This window comes from Emydura macquarii, unplaced genomic scaffold (genome assembly GCF_026122565.2).
Source record: "Emydura macquarii macquarii isolate MOO-44397 ecotype Brisbane River unplaced genomic scaffold, CSIRO-AGI_Emac_v2 contig_320, whole genome shotgun sequence".
Classification (NCBI taxonomy): domain Eukaryota; kingdom Metazoa; phylum Chordata; order Testudines; family Chelidae; genus Emydura; species Emydura macquarii.
The window spans coordinates 5,384,539-5,401,687 of NW_027130457.1; the positions used below are offsets into that span (position 1 = coordinate 5,384,539).

General features: G+C 39.8%; 1 long non-coding RNA gene across 1 annotated transcript in view; it reads right to left on the reverse strand.

The window, feature by feature from the left end:
- The window catches only part of LOC137167207 (uncharacterized), a 105,450-nt gene extending 88,523 nt beyond the window's left edge, over positions 1-16,927 (reverse strand). The window contains exon 1 of the long non-coding RNA XR_010924054.1: positions 16,878-16,927. This is a non-coding gene — a long non-coding RNA (uncharacterized lncRNA). The remainder of the gene's footprint in view (positions 1-16,877) is intronic.
- Between the last annotated feature and the right edge of the window lie 222 nt (positions 16,928-17,149).

Genomic DNA, 17,149 nt, shown 5'->3' on the forward strand with positions numbered 1-17,149 from the left:
GTTCAATCAGGTGAGTTGCCAACTGCCACCTTTGATGTACTGACTACCTCATACTCCCATTGACTTCAGTGAAAGTTAAAGGTGCACAGCATCTTTAAGGATCAGACACTAATTTGGCAAAACCCTCAAAAATCTGTGAAGTTTCCAACACCTCAGATATCAAACAGTTCATCCATTCCTAATCTAAACAACTCCTTACAAAAACAACAGTGTTGTGTTTATATGACACCATGGAGTTGTGCACAAAAAACAAAATAGCTGTAGTGCAAAACTCTGTGTGTGGGTTTTGTTCAAGACAGAACACTGAATTTTTTTAAAAAACCTTGTAAGGGAGTCAGTTCAGAATTTTACTGGATGAAAGAATTTTAAAAGAGGTCTTCACTGGTCTAAAATGTTGCCCTCTGGGGAAAAATAAAAGAAATGAATGTTTAAAAAAATATTGGCAGGCAGTTATCTATCTATACTCTGAATGGGATGAGTATCTGCACTAATTAAGAGTCTCCTTTATTTAGGTCGCTAACTTTCGGTCCCTACATTGGAAACATTGTTCTATTTATAGATGGAAACTGTACATGTTAAATCAGAGCTAAATTCTAGTTGCCTCACTAAAGCAAAAAGTTCCACTGAAGCTCAGAAAATAAGGTTAGCCCTATTACCGTAGTTATAGTAATTATTTCATCCATTTAAAAAAAAAAAATCTAGTGTAGGGGTAGGGACATGTTGGCTAGCGTCTGTATGTTTGGCTCTATGATATCAATAGTCTTTCACCTCTAGATCTCCAGTTTGATTTCAACCCTGGTTAGTGTAGAACCAAAGATCTCATGGCTCTTCAGTGATCTGTCTGATATCTCTGATGTCAATCCAGTTCCTAATAGACAAAAGAAAGTGGTTTGGGAACATAGTTTGGGCATTCATGTTGGCATCCCCATTGCCTAGTATTGAATTAACTCTCTAGCGCCTAAGACAGCACGTGTGTGCACCTATCTTTTACGTGAACATTTTGTTTGTCAAACACCTGATTTATATAGTCACTGAAATACATACCAGTATTTAACTCAAATTTTAAAAAGCACCGCAGAAATACTTTTCACTGGATATGTAGATGGCCATTATTGCTTTTGATTGTACACTGTACAATGGTCACAGCCTGTACTCATGTGTATTTAATACCACTGAACTGAATGTGCATTTGAGTGCAAGATTGTCATTCTATTCAAATATTGCATGCAATGGGACTAAAATACAGACTGAATTTGGAGATGCCAACGTGTAGCCAAAAGTCTGCCAGATCTTTCTGATGTAGTCTTAAAAGATGGAGAAATACCTCAGGAGAGACAGCTTGCCATTGTTATATTTACTTTAACTTAGCAAAATGCACATTCCTCAGTGCAGACTGTGCCTGTTCCGAGTTCGAAGGTTTGAATTCTAATCACTTGAGTTATCCAAGCACAACCAAAGCATCTGAAAAATGTCTTAACTGGTGGAAAACAGTGGTTTTTAATGCCTGACTAACTCTGGAATGGCTGAATGACTTTTCAAGCTCCCTAAAAATATTCCATTATGGGCTATAAGCAAGCACCAGAAATTTCCATGCAAAAAAGAAAAGTTTAGGGGAAGCAACTGAAAATAAGAACTTACAGTAGAATTAAACTGCCATCTCAGCTACCAACTGTAGCATCCTTGAAAGCATTACACATTGAAGTCAGCTAATGAAGCTGTAAAAACAGCACAGCACAAGTTGCTCACAAAATACACCTTAGTTTACTGTTAATTTTCTGCTTGGTTTTTAGTTATGCTGTCCTATCTCTTAAAGACTTAAAAGGGGATGCAGTGGGTCTCAGCTGCTGATTTCTTGTTTGCTACTAGTAGCTGATATGCTGATCTTTGCATTTACATTTATCTGGAGACTGATAGCAAAGCTTGCAAGAAGCAGATAGTGCTGTTAAAAGAAAATAAATCAAAGTCTTCAAATGAAAACTTTGACATTGGAAAATAGTGAGACACAGTTTTACGTGCAACCATTTTTTGGTCCATCTTATGTTTAAGTAGAAAAATAGTAATTAACTGTTGATGGTAGATTAACTAATATGAACACAGCTTGAAAAGTGCTATTCCTTGGATGACTCAAGTACAAATACCACATTCTCTTGAGAGCTGATGCCCATTAAACTGATACTACAATTGGTCCTCCTGCTTCCCAGCTCATAACAGCATTGCTGTAAATGACAGGTACTGAAGAGATACAGCCACCATACCTGAAGGCTCTAATGAAGACCAGTAGGGCAGGATGCCAGTCTGACAGAGTTAGGATAAATTTATTGGTATCATCCATTGCTGGGCAGCAACTGGATCTCATAGTATACATGGAATTAACGATTCACCAGTTGATTTTCTTACATGCATACCACATCACACTTGGGGTCCCCTGAAGTTTTACTCCAAATCATATTGGCAATGACCTTTGGAATGGGAACACTAAGCAGGGATGATTTAAGACTGGGAAAGTTTTAGTCACCCAGTCCATCTCCAACAATTGCATAGAGATTGATGTGGTATGATCCAGCTTGTTGTCCATATTTCTGGACATTTGCACAATCTTCTATAGTACCACTGTCCAACTACTGTCCTCCCTCTTTACTCACTCCAGTAGCCAAAAAGAAGTTGTCTGTTAACCTGGGTCAGAACATAGCAAGAGAGCAAATGCTGTTGGTTTTTAAATTGTTTCTGTGACTATTTGGAATTGAATCTTAAGTTTATGTTTCTGGCAACCATATAAATTACTATTGTGACTTTTTACATCACCAGAACCCTAACATGAGATAGAGCCATAACACATAGCTGTTGGCTATTTATTCTGTTGGACACCATCTATCCAATACTATTGCGTTTTACTGTGTTTGTACAGCAGTATTATCTGACATTTTGTAGCCCTACCACCATGTGCTGCAATCTCAGATCCAATGAGCCAGGCTGGGGCAATAATTAAATAGGAAATGTGTGCCACAAGTAACAATGGTAATGTAGCTCTTCCCCATAAGTGCATATACAAACAATGCCCTAGCATGGCTGTGACATTCCCCCCTGCAATCTGGACTGGTCTGTAGCTGTGTCACCCTAATTCCTCACTCCTGGGCCCCAACTTACTCCACTTTGCTGTATAAACCATCCACTCCTAGGTCATCCCACACCCAGCCTCCTGCAAGTAATCGGTCTCTGACCTAGTGAAGGAGCATTTCTGGCTGGCCACTCATGTGATAGACTCTCAGCAAACACCCCCAGTCCCAGATGCAAACCTGGGAACTGCCATCTTACAGGGTTCAGTGCTGTACACTGTACCCTAGAAGTTCATTTACATGTGTCCATCAATTTATCAAAGAAATTGATACGCACCAGCTCTGTCACACCAAGCGAAGTGTTTACACACACTCAATCCACATGCATGGTTTTAGATCAAACTAATTTTTTTGTTTTCCTACAGCAAGATTTTAAGTGAATATAAATCAGATTAATATAAATCAAGGGATTAATAATGCATCAAGGAGTTGATCACAATCAACTAAAAGGTCATTCTCATCCTAAACTAAGATGAATATTTCAGCAGTTTTCAGTTTGCCATGTTAGCTTACCCACAGCTGGCTGTGATGCCTCTAGCAACCAGATTCCTCCCGCCATGAGCAGATTCTCAGTCTCTGATGTTGCTTAGAAGATGAATTACAAGGGAGAGCCTTGAGACAAAGATACCTCTTTCTTTTAACAAGTTTCCTCGAACCCCTGGCATCAGGTTATCGGCCATGTCCGGCAATGGGCACGATTTCTTCCACTTGAGCCAAAGTGCTCAAAGGTGCTCAGGCCAGTCCATTGTTCCTGTATGCATGCCTTTGCAAGGCACGGACCCTCATTTTGCTTGGTATTTGCCTGCATCTATTCAAGCCATGTGAGGCACACATTTGGGGATATGACAGAGTTTCATATCTGTACATATGCATGACATTGCAAGAAACATGCTACCATAATAATAATGGTCAGTATGTCATGAGCGTTCCAAAAATGCCTTCCTTTGCATTAGACAATACACAGTTACACTGTAAGGGTGAACATGAATGATACACAAATCAAACCATAAGGATGTACATGGGGTACAGTGTGTCACAATGGCATTGGATGAGGAAATACATTTAGGATTAAATCAGTAACCAAGTTCCTAATAGTTTGTGGTTATTAGAGTCCCCCATTCAGGTAACTTCATTCTACCCATCTAAATGTCATAACACGAGAACATATTGGATCAGGTGGGTAAGCAATTTTAACAGGGACCCTTCATTTCTGATCTGAAACTCACTACACCAAACCTTTCTTGCAGGGTATTTATCCATAAGTGGCAACGTATAAAGTATCTACAGAAAGCTTGCAATTTATCAAGACTTACTCATTGTGAGATGTACATACGAATAAAATTGAAGGATCAACAACTATATTGAAAGTATGTTTTATGGAGTTGGAGTAAAGTTAGTTACCAGGAGATGGGTCCAAGTGATGTTCCGTTTCCTTCACCCCGTCCCTGGCTAGTCAGTTGTGATGCTCTGCACTCCCATGTTCACTCATAATATAATTGTGTATTGTTTAATGCAAAGTATTTCATATAAAATGTCTTTGGCATGTTCATTATGTACTGAGCATTATCGTTATAGTAATATGTTGTTGCAGTGTCATATGTATGGTCATGAGGCTTCAATGGCTTTCCTTGTTCTCTTACTTAATGTTAAGTACTTAGGTATGTTGGTTTATTGGAGCCTAAGAGACTTGCCTAAGGTCACACAGCCTGTGGCACAGTCAAAAAGTGTACCCAGATCTCCTGAGTCCCAGTCCAGTACCTTTTCAAACTGTTGCTGAAAAATGTAGTTGCTCCCAACAATAAAATGTAAACTTTGTTTAAAAAAAAAAAGTAGTCTTTACTCTATGTAACCCTATGCATACAAGACACTTATCTACTGTATTAATTTTAATGACTAAGTGCCTGTTAGCAAGTGAGACTAAGCTGGTTATTTACAGAATTTAATTCAGATGAAACCACTTACAATACTAAACCTCACTGCTGCTAATATTAGCCACCATGCTTTTGAATAGAAGTAGCAATCTCTTAGGTACTTATATATGAGTCCCATTACTATAGTATCAGAGCTCTTCACAATTGAATGTATTTATCCTGAATATCCCTGTGAGGCAGGGAATTACTATTATCACCATTGCGAGGCAGAGAGAGTCTAAGGGCTGGTTCACACTGACCGCGCGATTCGGCGACAGAGTACTTTGCATAACTGACATTGACTGCTCAGCTTCCCTTCTGCACACTGTTCACACTGCACTGAGCTGTTGACTCAGCACTGCGCTACTTGAGGGGGTGGACTTACTCAGTCGACGTCCTGATCGATTGAGCAGGTCTCACTGACCGCTCAATCAATCCTGAAAGATCGATCTGGCGGCGGCGATTTTGCTGCCGTCAGTGTAAACGTAGCCTCAGTTACTTGTCTGAGGTCACTCAGAAAGTCTGTGACAGAGCAGGGAATTGAACCTAGGTCTCCTGAGTGAGGCAGGCTTCCTAACCACTAGGCCATTCTTCCTTTCTACCAAAATCTGAAATCAGAAACCTGTCTTGCACAACTCCCTGGAGCTCACTGGACAGGGGTTTGGACAGCCTAGTGAGAGTCTTGCCACCAGTCTCAGTTACCTACCTACATGACTGATTCAGTAATATTGTCTTCAGCTTGGTGTCGTTGGAGTGCAATTTCAGCACTTCAAGCTAATAGAAATTTCAATTTACATAAATAAAATATATTTTCATGGAACCTAACAATGCCTATATACCACTAGGTATTGTTGCTTTAAAAGCTGCATTTTGTTTAAATTTTGGATTTGTGATGATGTATGCAGACACTACATAAAACCTCTGACATCACTAGATCAATCCAGTTGCCCAAAAGTGATTATCCAGAATATCAACAGGGAACATAACAGTGCAGAACATGAAATGATTTTTTTAGCCTCTAACACACAAGGATCCTGCTAACAGAATAGATCAGTGTAATTCATGAACCACAAAAGGTTGGAGTTGCTGCAAACTGTTACCCGCACAAGTACAGGGATCCCACTATAGACATGAGTAAGGATTTACAAAAATCAGGGCCTTATTAAGGAAAATTATTCAAAAGTTAGGATTCTTATCAAAATGTTTAGGCTGGCCCCCAATAACCTCCTTCCTCTTTCAGGATCTCTAGAGTCCCCCCTTCCTCTATTTTACAGGGTCTTCTCCCAAGAAGATTCCAGTTCCTTCTGACAGACCCACATCTTCTCCTCCCTGCAGACATGGTAGCCATCTTTACCTTTGACAATCATTGTGGCGTCTCCTCCCCCAAATCCATGATCCGCTTCTTCTATCTATGCAGAAGACAGTCTTCAGGAGGTATCTGTGCTCCTCCACGTCTGACTCAGCAGTTATTTTTAAGGGGGACCATTTTATCCCTCTCATACACATAGCAACAGGAATGTTTAAGGGGAGGTTACACAGCCCTTTATGGCAGCAGGAGGAAAAGAATCTAGCAGACCTCACAAACACTCTGCTGGGCTCCATTGCCACTAAGTTAAACCTTTGTGTGCTGTGAGGTTATATGCCTCCAGAGCATATTGTGAACCCTAAACTATATTCTAATTCATCAGCAACGTTCGTCCACTGTGGCTTTAAGACCTTCTGACTTTCAAATCAACTCTGCAAAGATGGAGGTCAGTCAGGAAATGGGAAGCTTATGTAGTCCCACTGTCCACTAAAGGATTATGTGAGGGAACGGAGGACGCAGCAGCCATGTCAGGAACTCAAACTCTTGGTAGGGGAAAGTGATATATAGGGGATTCTTGAGCCATTATGTTCTGGTCTTGTTGCAGTTTTTTTTATTGAGAACCACCACATATTTTAAGTAGTTTATGCTTTGTATACATTGAGGGACAGGAGGCAGTTCAGGCTTGTTTTCAGTCTCATGTGATCTTGTCTGCACATCCCACATATAAGTATTTTCAATGAGGAACAGGCTTTAAGAAAGTACTATCCTGGTATGTTTTCATAGTTAAAGTTAAAGTTTGCTTATCTTTACGCTACATTATTATAGCAGCATTAAAGAATTTCAAAGTGGACTTGAATCATCCTTCTGAAACAATGCAAGCTATGACTTGAATCACTAACCTTTCTTTAGAATTAAACTGGACGAGATTCCTCCATGCCCCTAGCTCAGACCTGCTCCAGTTACTGCTCCAGTTTTCTTGGGGGAAGGGAGAGAAGAAGGAAGCTAATAATGCTACATAATGCATCTCTGACCACTGCAAAGGTTAAGTAAGCTACAGCAGTCTTGTGTCTGGCTAGAATCCCAGATTCAGACTTCAAAATGAGGGAGCTCCTTTGAACACAAAGGACGTGGTTTCCTTAGCAACAGTAGCCGATGAAAAGAAAGTGTGGATGACAGGTAAGCACACATGGCTTCTGAGAAAGATAGCAGTTCCACCACTTACAGCTCCTACGTGGTCAGGAAGCTTTGGAATTGGGAGGCGATTATTTTATCTCTAGGAAAGCAAAAAGGGCCACAGATACAGGATTAATAAACTAGGTTTAGTTACAATATCTACACCTCCTGCAGATTACAGTTTTGAATAGTGACATGCTAATCAGCAATTCAGCAGCAGAGAGATTCACTCACAAAGGCTGCTGAGGAACAGCTCAGCCAGCACACAGAAATTGCAGAGGAAATACTCCCTGCTGAGCCTAGTGCTTCCCTCTCTATGGCAGCAAAATGAAATCCACTCTCACTCAAGTGTTCTCAATGACCCTTCCTCTTAAAGCAAATACTGGTGGTGCCAGGTTATTATTTAATGGAAGTTGCCTGTAAATGTTTCTTCCAATCTTGCATAAGAATTTAGACTCTATATATAATGAGTTATGCATTTTTATCACACTATGTTAAAGCCATTTAGAAAATTACTAGTTAAAAATATGAACTGGCATATTATGGGTCTAGTGCTCTTTCTCGGTACTTAAATGTTTCCAATGACAATAGCATCTGAACATCTGCCTTATTTTTAAAAATGACTATGAACTATCAGAAAACCGGTACATGTATGAAAGATATTTGACTTGGCTGTCTCTTGATAATGTGAATTTTTTATTTCTTTCTGAACCCTGAGCCCTGGGATCATTTTTCATCTCTTGTGGGAGTGAATTCCCTAGTTTAGGCCCAGCTTTCGGGAATATTCTATCTACCTTATTTATGAACCTCCCTTATTAGCCATAGGTTCATGGTTCCAGTGCGTTACTGGAAGGATATCGTCATAACGAGAAAAGCAATTTTCTAAGTACCTAAGGCTGATTCCATGGAAGACTTTGAATATTACCACAGACCTCAGACTGGACTTCATAGGGAGCTAGTGCACAGAGCTTTGCGAATGGCTGCACATGTGATATAGAGAAAAAAAAATCAGTGAATCCAAGTGATGGATTTGAGAAGCAATAATAGTTGCCCATTATATATTCTGGCTTTCTTCTCAGAAGGATTTTTTTAAACCCTTTTTAGGGTGTTTAGAGTCATCCCTGATGCTTCATGGAGGCAAAACGAGAGTGTTTGATCAACACTAACATGCTGCAGTAAGGTCCAGCAGCGTAAATATGGATTTACTTTCCTTGTCTAGAGACAGAAAGAGGGCATGCACAGGAGCAACAACGGCTGTCTTAATGACCTGGTAAGTCATGTCTATACTAAGGGAAAAGGTGTGTGGTTTTCCCCCTCATGACCAGTTAACATGTGCTAACACTAAAACTGTCTTGTCTATACTAGGATTTTAACATGTTAGCAACACACCCTTCTCTCCCACCAACCTTTTAAAAATTTAGACACCAGAACTGTACACAGATTCCATTATATGTATCGCCCATGCCATATAGAGATAAAAATCACCTCCCTCCTACTCCTCACTTCTCCCTTGTTTATACATCCAGGTATCTGAAGTATTGCCCTGGGAGCTCATGTTTAGTTGCTTAGCCTCTATGACCCTTAAATCCTTTTCAAAGTCACTCTTTCCAGAAGTCTGTCCCCTCAACCTCACCCCTATGACTCTGTGGGTATGGCCTACAATCTTTGTTCCTAGATATATAAAAGATACTACCATAACTAATTCTTCCATAGTAACCTAAATTCTGAGCCTCTTTCATAAGCACTTGGAAAAACAAGAGAACCTGATTCTCAATTGCTTTGCATCTTGTGTAGTGTTTGCACTCTGACATATCAGTCCAGAAGGAAATCTGCACAACACCTTCAAAAGATGAGCCTGGAACCTTAAATTAATAATTTTCCTAGATACTGAATAATCACTGTCTTAAGACATTGTATTTATGGCTTATTACAAACTGTAACCCACTAACCCCCCTTTTTGTCCTATGACTACGAGAGTGTTAACATTCCACTTCACCTTGAATGATCCCGTAGAATATGTGCTAACTACTTCTGCTAAACTCTGTTCTATCTTATATTTAGCTGTAATGCTCTGAGTGCCTTCCCAGACTTGAAGATATATGGGACTCTTGAAAGCTTGTCTCTCTCACCAACAGAAGTTGGTTCAATAAGACCCATTACCTCACCCACCTTGTCTCTCTAATATCCCGAGAACAAATGGCTACAACAACACTGTATACTTGCATCTTGTGTAGTCATTTATACTTGTACCAAGTGGGTGTGAAATTCTATCACATCAGAATGCTAGTGTTACTCATTTTGTCCAGACGTAAATGATCTTACAAGATGCATGCAGAGACCCAATACCATGGGTTTTTTTTTATTCTCCACATGCTGACACATAGGATGATCTGACATGTGAAAATCCAAACTCTTATTTTACAAATGGTCCAAAGTATATTTTAACACTTAGCTTAACTACTTTTAAATAAAAGAGATCATAGGCTTGACAGTGACTGTCCTGTACAAAATCTCCCAGAAGATCGTACAATGGGCCAGAGCTATTGCTTTCATGGAAATGTCTGTTTGAGGAAACATTTTGCAAACTTTTCTATGCAATTAAAAGTTTGAAGGATAAATAAGTTACATAAAAAAATCAAGTTTAGATCATATATATTTTCATATACACAATAGGAGTGGCATCAGCCACTATTGTTAAGGATGCATGACTGTTTCAATCCTGAATCACAGCTGCAGTTCAGTCACTTGTAACTTTCCGTAGTTGTCTGTGGGATGACCTTTTCTCTGAACAAATTTTTTTTTGAAAGTTTGAGCGGGGAGAAAATATAAAAATAAACCCCCCCAACAGTTCTGCAACATTTTGAATTAAATATCTGTACTAGCCTTTAAAAACAGAATGACCTTGTTTTTAACAACCCTACTGCCAAAATGGCCAGAGGTAGAAAGTTGAAATTAGGGTTGGAAGTAGCACTTTTCTACATTGAGGGATTTTGAGTATTGCAGTGACTACTGGTTTTGATAGGACAGTTCTGAGCTTTACAAAACATCACATTCCACATACACAGTAGATTTCGTATCTTGTTAACCAGTAAAGAGCTCAGCTAAAGGAGACCACTCCATGCATGCAAAGTTCTCAAAGAGATGACAAAACTTGTAGTAGGGGATGTCATACCTCCTGTATAACAGTTGACAGCAAACTATTTTGGAAATATTTTCTCAACTTTTTTGGTACTTGTTACTACATTATTTCCTCTGAAAAATATAGGTTTCCTTAGTTATCATCATGGCAAATCCCAAAGTTATTTAGCCTCATTGCAGATCCCTTAGTGTCATGAGTGATGTACAGGGCACAGAAAAGTAAATGGACACCTAAAATACCATCTACAAATATAATCCGAATGTACAAGATCTCATGAATTTCCAGGGCTGGAAGCCAGTGCTGTATTGGGAAGCTGGGAAACTCTCCTTTTCAGTAGTATCAAATTACTGACTGACAGTTTCAAGGCAGGTTAATTTTCATTGGAGATGTGTCTAAATACTCTAGTTAGCTTGAAAATCTCAACCTGCATTTCTAGCCCTTTTGGGCCAGGAGAACACGGACGTGAAATCTGTCGCTGGTACAGGACTCTTATCTTTCCTGGGCTCTGTCTACTGTAATTTAGGAGTGGAGGGAGAATACAGTATCACTCCAGTATGTAACAAAATAATTGCACAAACAATGGGAGCTGTTTGAAGCTGCATAGGGGTTCTGAACACTAGAATAAATCTCTGGGAGGCTGGATTACTGGGCAGAATGCAGGTGAGGTGATCTACAGTGCATGATAAATAAACTTTATCACATGAGAAACTTGTCACATGGATAGCAAACGTGTAATATATTGCATATGCCAAGAGGCATTATAAAGTACACGGCTCCCAAGAGCAAAGTGTCTCCAGGACTCTAAAAGTGCATGCAACTCTAAATATCCATATAACATGGCATCCGGTATTATTGCAATTATTATATAAAATAATGCTTAATGTTGTAGCTCCTACAATGTAACCTTAATGAGACTCTACAGTTGCCAGTATTTCAGATAGATAAGCAGAACTTGCAAGACTAAGTGTACAGCAACTAAATCTTGGAGAAATGCTTATTGTATGTTTCAGTAGCTGATCATGCTAACAATAGCAAAGCCATTTCTGCTTGGATCTGACCATTTTATTTAGAAATAGAATTGCTGCCTTCAGCAAACAAAATATCACATGATGCTGAACCTACAAAGAGAATTCCATATCCAGCCTGATTAAATCCCATACCATTCTTGTGATAAACCATCTACTATACAATCACAATCCTCTGTGCAGCACCCTCACATTTCTTGTTCTGTTTCAGTTTTTACTATGGTTGACCCTAACCTACTGGTACTTACAATAGGTCTGGCATCATGCACAATACGTCAGCCCTAGGATCTCGCCCCCATGTGTAGCCAGGCCCCTTGGGATTGGAGACCCAAGCAATCTGTGGCCACACACACTAACTTTCTCCTGGTGCCACACTATTTCTAGAGTAAACAGAGCGTGTTCCAGTTGTGGTACTGGAGTGTCTGTTCAATTAATGAACCTATAGGAAGCTAATCCTAGAATGAGCGGACAGGAAGTCAAAATAGATAAATAGGGTATTTCTCTATTTACAACACTCGAGCTACAAGATATTGTGGGAGGAGGAGAATCCTACACCATTCTGCCAAAGGTCTATCTTTATCGAAGGTGAGAACTAAGATGGAAACAAGTTAAAAAATAAGATTTACGGGTTTGGGTCCTAACCAAGTAGTTGATTCTTATTCAGCACAGCACTTCTGCATGTTCTTAAGTCCCATTGACTTCAGTAGGAGCTAAGCATATGTTTAGGCACTATTCTCATTAGCAATAGACTTAAGTACATGCTTAAAATGCCTTGCTGAACTGAGGGCATGGAGAGTGCTACCTCCACGAGGAGTGAAGAAAGCCAATTCACATTTAATCAGCTTCTTCAAAGTCAAGGTCAAATTAAGCCTTGGTTTTTGCTTCATTACAATATTGAAAATAAGTATTTGTAGGTTGAAAAGCAAAGACTGATATTTAAAAACTTGTCAACCAATAGGAAACGGGTTCTTGGTGACTAAGGCTATTGACCGTATTTATGATTTGGACAAGGATTGGATGGGTTGTTGGTGAAGTTTGTTGATAATGCCAATGGGCAAGTTGTTGCAGATAGTAAAAATCTGGACAACCTTGAGAAACCACAGATGGATTGTAATGTACTGGGTTGTGCAACAGCATATGTAATTTGATAATTGTGAAGTAATACGCATTGGCAAAAATAGCCTAAATTCCCAATATACACCGATGGACTGAGAAATTATAGGAGCCTCTCAGTTGGGAAAATACGTAGCAGCTATTTTGAATAGCTGAATGAAGATGTCCACCTCGTTGCAGTAGTAGTTTCATACAGCAAAATGGATGAGTGGGAGCATTCTAGAAGGGATAAAAAAATAATTTCAATTACACCAAAGAGGAAGGGAGTTCACCACCATTCAGTGCACTGTTCACATTTGGCTCTTTCAACTTGTCAGATCTAGAGTTCCGATTTTAAAAGTCCACAGAAAACAAAGATTGTTGCAGGTGTAGTGGAATTCAGGTCTGACAGACTGCAGAAATTATCAATTCTGGACTTCATTCTCCTCTCATTAACACTGTTACAAATCAGGAATAAACTCCATAGAAACCAACGTTACACTAGCACAAATATGAGGAGAGAATAGAGACTTCTGTATTTTTCCAGGAAAAGTCAAGTGCTGGGTAGCAATTGATTTACGAATTTAAATTTGTGAAGTGTTGTGGAAATAAGTCTTTGTATTTTTACCACATCTTCTAATGAGACTAAGGGGTCATTTGACATGGATAGGTAAACATGTTAGAACAAATATAAAATAGTTCCTTCACACATCCTAAAGTGAAGCTCAGAGTCATACACTTTGGCTACATTTTATCAGGACTTGGCTCCTTTTCTCAGTAACACTGGTCTTACTGCAAATAAAATAAGGGTTACCAAATCTCATGGTTCAAGAAAGGGATTTGGAAGGAATATGTTTTTCTCCAATGTATATTGGTGTCTACCAGGATCACTGCATTAGGTATGTGGGTGAGGGAGGACTCACCTGAATAATTATGTATTGGGTACTGCTACTGAAAATTGGCCTTGATGGACCAATATTCTGATCCTATGTGTTAAATCCTGTGAGATGTGGTAACCTGATCATGCCTGTCGCATCTTGTCAGCCAATACCAATGGGCTGTGAAAGACTGACTATCAAGCTATCATTGAAAGTCTAAGTTTAGTTCCATCACCAGAAACTGTATATAGTGGTGTTTCTGAACTTTTGAAGCCTGAGATCATAAGTAGCTACCCACTGAGTCACACCTGGCCACCTAAAGGGGAAAAAATGGATAGAATTTCACAGCTGCTAGGACTCCATGAAAGCCAGAGGGGTCAAGAGAACTCACCTCTCATCTTATCATGCCTCTGCTTCACCCACAAAACCCATCACAGTATGCTCCTCATCTTCCCTGCTCCCCTATTCAAATCTGTCGAAGGGGAATCAGCGCAAACACGGGGTCAAATTAATTAAGAGATCCACGCACAAGAACAGGCATCCATGCCCTCCACCTACATTTATCTGAGCAATTACAGTTGCACACACAATTCACTCATTTGCATGTACAAATTGCTAATGAAGGCCCTAACTTTCAGCTTGACCTTAACTTGCCCTCCACTTTCATAAGTGTAGTACTGCATCTGTGAATAAGTATACCCTCAAGTTTATGGCTGCTTTGCACGGTGGGCACAAATGCTATCAAATGTGAAACAGAACTTCATTGGATCCCACCAAATACACAATTATAGAGAGAATTATTTATGGGTGAAAAACAGAAGACAAGCACATAAATCAGACCCTGTATATCTTGATGCCTGTTATGTTCATGCAATTGTGTAAATGTTTGTGCAAATGTATACAGGCAAATACATGCATACGTTAAAATGCGCACCTAAACTTTCTATTAACAAAAAATCTAGCCCATAATGTCAATAAGTCATTAAGTATCTTTAGTAGCTCCTACTCTGCATTAACTGCTACACACCAGCTATTCATCCTTTACATTACTTGGCTTCATTTTGGATAGGGGAGTTATTGTTTTAAAAAAAAAAAAAAAAAAAAGACTCTTAGCTACAAAAAAGGGCATCTTGTCCTACTTAACCATCTCACATTTTAGGGAATTTGCGCACTTTATCTGCAATGTTCTGAATCAACCCAAATCATTATCTGAAAGGTGGAAGCAGCCAGTGAAGGGCAATTTCCATTTTGAGATTCATGTAAACCACCATTTCTGCTGCACATCAAATCCACACAGTGGATATGACAGGAGAATTTTGCCACAAATAATTGGCTTTTCCTTGCATACATGTTTGTCCCTGAACATAGTTGATCTTGATAAAAACAGCAACTGGTATGTCTAATAATGACAGCTTCACATGAAATATGTACAGTATATTGAATAACTGTTTCTTCTAAGATTCATAGTCTATTTGCAGAAGAAGTCATTCCTAGCCTTTAATTTGGTCTTTATCAGCATCCCCATGTGCTGTTATATTTAACTTTGCTTGCTTCAATACTTTTTTTTTTAAATAACATTTAGGAAATGTATTCTTGTCTGAATAAATAAGCCTGCTAAGAGCATATATTAAATACTGATATCCCCAGGGTCTAAACCAATTTTTTCCCCTTGTATTTCTTGCCTGGTGAATCTGAGTTATAAGCACTGTCTAAATCATATAGCAGAGAGAAAAATGGTTGCCTTAGTAACAAGGCAGACCCAACAAGCAGTATAGGCTCCGTTGAGACAATCTAATTTGTGCAGCAGATAGAGGCTAGAACAGGTGGCTAAATTAGTATGCCAAACAGCTTCAAACTATTACACATATATAGATACAAATAGATACAAGTGTATACACAAAATTTAATCTACAATGTACACTTACACACCAATACTCCTCCTTCAGCAATACATTTTGAAAGGTAAATAGTATCTGAGTCACAAGGGCACAGAAGACCCAACAGCAATGGAAATTCTGCATTTCCACTGCAACACCAGACAACGCAGGGGAGAAATCAGGGCTGGTTCAAACAATACTGACAAATCTGCAGTTGTTGATGGGCAGGGCCTCCTCCCAGCAGGGACAGGTTGAAAAGCTAGCATGTTGTTTACTGCTCCAGCCCCACTGTCACGTGATGTGCTGCTTCATGCTGACAGCATGATCTGTTGTGATGCTGTCCTAGTTCCCCAAGATGCTCAAGTTCTTTTCCTCTTTCATGACCCTTTCTAGTACACAGCACCAGTTTCCCCTCTCCTCTAATTTAAAGGAAATCTCCAACCATTTTCCCTAATTTCCATCAGAAACCATCAGAGCAGATCTGGACACATTTTCTATTCTATTCTATTCCCCCCGTTGTGGGGGTTCAGCTCCAGCATTATGGCATAGGAATTTGAGGCAGGTGGGATGAAGGAGATCAGATGATGACTTCTAGATCTTGTGTCCAGGGACCCCAATCTCTTAGTTTAGCACAAGACCAGATTTGCTTAAACCCACCCTGGGGGAAGAAGCCATGCATGGAAACTCAGGACCCTTTGCATACTTCATGGTTGCAGAGTATAGGGAAGTGCTATGTGTAGAGCAAAGCTCTACTTCACACATTGTTTGGCCCAAGATTTGATTTATGTGACTATATTTAAGTACTGTCATCTTAACGTTACCGTGTCAAACTTAATTTTCTACAACTTTCATTAAAATAACTAATGCCATTTTCCCCATTTTACAAGTGGAGAACTAAGGCAGACAGACTAAGTGACTTGCCCAAAATCACACAGGAAGTCTGTGGTGAAACAGGGAACTAAATCCAGGTCTCCAAAGACCTAGGCTAACACCCCAACAGCTACCTCTCATGTGTCTCACTACACTTTATTTACATTTGTAATACTGTAGCTTCTTCCATTATTAGCAGTGCACATCCATAAAGAATTTTCCCAGTGGCATTATACTGGCCAGCCCCTGCAGTCTTTGCTCAGGCAGAATTTCCTCTGATAATATTTTGAAACTGTAGAGGAGTCACCTGGCCACCTGTGCCTCTGCTGTGCCCTGCCCTCTGTTCTCACACTTCTAGGCCCCTTTTCCTTTAAAGAGACTCCACACACCTGCTTGTCCAATCACCACCCTTCTAAGGGTCTGGGTTTATTCAGACACTAACTCAGAAGCAAAACTCAGAGTCCCAAAAATGCATTCCAAGGCATGGCTCTTACCTGAGAGCTTAGGCTTGGCTTGTAGTTATCGGGCTCAGAGCTGACTTCCCAGCATCAGCACACAAAGACAGCTGCTTCTGCTTTCTTACAATTAACCAGCTACTAGCAGTTCCCACTCTGTGCCACGTGTCCCTGGTTAGCTCATTTAGCAAGCCTCCTGCTAGCTTCAAATCTCCTGAAGGCAGCTCCTTCACTCCCTCTTACTCTCTTTGCTATCTCACAGAAACCAATAGGAGTCGGCCACTTCCACCACTGAGACACAAAGTTCTGTT